This window comes from Arvicola amphibius, chromosome 5 (assembly GCF_903992535.2).
Source record: "Arvicola amphibius chromosome 5, mArvAmp1.2, whole genome shotgun sequence".
Lineage (NCBI taxonomy): Eukaryota > Metazoa > Chordata > Mammalia > Rodentia > Cricetidae > Arvicola > Arvicola amphibius.
The window spans coordinates 57,697,566-57,700,745 of NC_052051.1; the positions used below are offsets into that span (position 1 = coordinate 57,697,566).

The 3,180-nt window shown below is 44.0% G+C and overlaps 1 pseudogene; it reads right to left on the bottom strand.

The window, feature by feature from the left end:
* Positions 1–1,729: 1,729 nt before the first annotated feature.
* On the bottom strand, positions 1,730–2,044 carry LOC119815740 (annotated as a pseudogene).
* Between the last annotated feature and the right edge of the window lie 1,136 nt (positions 2,045–3,180).

Genomic DNA, 3,180 nt, shown 5'->3' on the forward strand with positions numbered 1-3,180 from the left:
ATCATGTATATAACATTGCATCATTAAGAAGCCACGCTGAAGAGCGTGCAACCAATATAAGGGAGTGTCAAATTGAGTCCAAATAGGAGGGAAAGTGAAAAATTTGCCAGTGTGACAAGTGGTTTTAAAACATTTATTCTATTTTCCCCATCTGTGTCAGCTGTTCTGAAACCCCCATGGCTCCCACACAAGCACCCAGAACATCTACAAAAGAGCAGGTGTCAGCTTCAGAGAACGCTAAGGAAGAAAATGAGTGAAGCCGGACTCTTACGAGGGTGTGGCAGGGGAAGTGAGCCTTGGGTGATCCTGTCTCACACTTCCCACGCTATTGTTGTTGGCTTTGCCTTCCAAAAACTCAGAAACCCTGCTACCCTATGCTTTTGAACTATAAAGTTCATACAAGCCAACCAGACTATGATATTATAGGTCTAGACGTTTGGTCCTGGGGCTTAAAGGAGTTTTTGAAGTGTCTGTCATTTTCCCCCAGACCCGCGTTAGCACTAACCACATAACCTCATGGTAAAGGTTCTTAACCATCACTCTGAGATGAGAGTCTAAGTCTGAAGGTCAAATTTGCTCCCAGATTTAGGAACAAATAGAGTGCATCTGTAGCTTTATTTGTTGCCGTCTGTATCAATTGGGGGACATTCTTAATTCTTGAGTATTGCATGATAGAGGGAGGTGTCAAAAGGGGCAGCGTGCCCTTTCACCTTTTCCCCTCCCTGTCCTTCCCTGTATGCCTTCTCAACGGCTCCTTTCCTAATTAATGACATAATCCCAGGTTTAGGCAAGGGAAGTGATACCAAAGCTAGCAGCATGGAATTGTTTCTTTTTTAGAGAATATTCCAGACTTGTTTGTTAGAAATTTAAAACCAAGGAGAATGAGACTGTCTTCCCAATGTTGTGACACACACACACATAATACATACTTACACACACATAGACATACACACAGATATGCACACACATAAACACATTCTTATAGACAGACACATACACATTTGTGCATGCTTGTACACACACACACACACACACACACACACACACTTTATTACCCAAGCTCCTTGGAGAAGGAACAAAAAGCAACAATCCAGATTTAGAAATTCAAACCAATGTTGCTCTTCATCCTGTGAAAACAGATAGGAAATCCCCAGTTACAACAACAACAAATTGTTCTTCACCCGACTGTGGAAGTGTGTAGATTTTGTTACGTAGGCCTGTCATGATAAATCCCTTGTAGTCATTGTTTGTCCTTACAAAAGGACTCAGTCAGCTTGAGTCCCTCAGTATCTGCAGTGAGAGACAGACAGAATCTGCCTCGGGAGGAGAATGGACAGTTGGTCGCTTTGGGGTGTGACATAATCAATTCAGACCTGTCATTTAGCCTTTAGAAATTCCCTCTGCTAGGGAGAAGGGCACTGGGTTGGGGTGAGGAGCTCCGTGTGCCAGGGATTACCTTAGAGTAGCATGCCTCCGGTACATTCTTTCTGAGGCTCGTTTTATCCACTATCTCAAGTACATGTGCACACAAGTGCCACGATAGCTTTTCTGAAACAAAGCCAGCATTATATACCCCCCTTGCTTCAGCAGCGACCCACAGCTTACAGGCAGTGGCTTCCAGCTCTGCTTGGGACCTCATGTCACTTGCAAAGCAATTCGCCACTTCTTCTTCTTCTTCTTTTTTTTTTTTTTGAAACCAGAACATTTATTTTATGACAGATTGAAATCCTCAAGATGAACTGGATGCTGCAACAGCTGCTCTCTTGGGTTTAGGGGTTGTCCCTTCACGGAATCCATGTCTGAATCTTCGGTAGACAATTTTTAGGTGCCTCCTCCGCCCAGTCCCGGTAGTGTTTCATCTCTTAGCCTTGGCACTCCAGTTACACTTTCTCTTGCGCTTGGCAGGGTAGCCACATTTGCCACAGGTAGACTTCTGAAGGTGGTAGGCCTTAGAGCCACAGCGGCGGCACAACGTGTGCGTCTTGTTGCGACGCTTTCCGAAGGATGACGTTCCTTTCGTCATCTTGCTTCTGCCGCCGAGGCCAAAGAGCGCGATTCGCCACTTCTGAGTATAGATTCCGAGTGTTCCCTGCTTCCTCGGGGAAGAATCGCTTGCACCCCTGCACCCCCAAAATGTTGAGACCCCTTCACAATCTGGTCACAGCTGCAATCCCAGGCTTACTCTAGCTCTGTCTATCATGACGCATGCTCTCTGAACCGTTTGCTGAACCGTGCCCTGCCCCCTCACCAATGGGGCCTATCCAGGCTCACAGACCAGGTAAGGGTCTCCAAGCGAGAGGGGAAGTCTCCTTGTCAGGACTCTACAACGGTGTGTATTTGCATTTTTATTATAAGTAGTATGGCATTTTATCAAGGATTTCCATTATTTCATTTATTTTAAGACCTCTTCAAGAGTACAAGACAGCAATACCACCATTCTGTGCAGCTTGCCTACTGTATTAACATCACATTGCCTTAATAGTGACATTATAGATAACACATGAGTCCTTGCTTATTATACTTATATTTTATATTATTACCTCACACTTAAAGTTTTATTTTGGTATGTGTATAGATATGTATGTATATAGTGTCTCTCTGCACACATGTGCAGTGCCCACAAAGGGCAGAGGAAGACATTGTATTCCCAGGAGTTTATGAACTGCCACGTGGGTGCTAAAACCTGAGCTCGGGTCTTTTGCAAGAACAGTGAACTTTTGGTACCATGAAAGCTAGCTCTCAAATGAGGCTTTGAGGTCAGCTTGAGCTCGCGGGCCTCTGGGCCCTGTGTCTGACGCACACGGTGTTTTTAGTAATAGGGACGTGACTTTCACCTCTGGAAGGGGTAACAAAGGATGATAGCTATAGTCTGTGGGTTCTGGGAATTTCTTGGACAACTGTGGCCTTACTGTGGCCTATAACTCAAAAGAGGGCTTCTCAAGCCTGGTGTTGGGGTTGTTACATGGTCTTTGGCTCTTATAGGGAACATTGTCAGCCCCAGATGGGAAAATGTCATTTAAATTTTATATGTGCATTTATATACAAACTTATGTGTATGATAGGTTTTCTTAGGTTAATTAACAGACAGTTAACAGTATAATTTCTTATGATTTTTTCAGATATTCATAGCTTTGTTCAGATGTGTAATAAGATCTGGCTGTTCACTAAATTTTGATATGA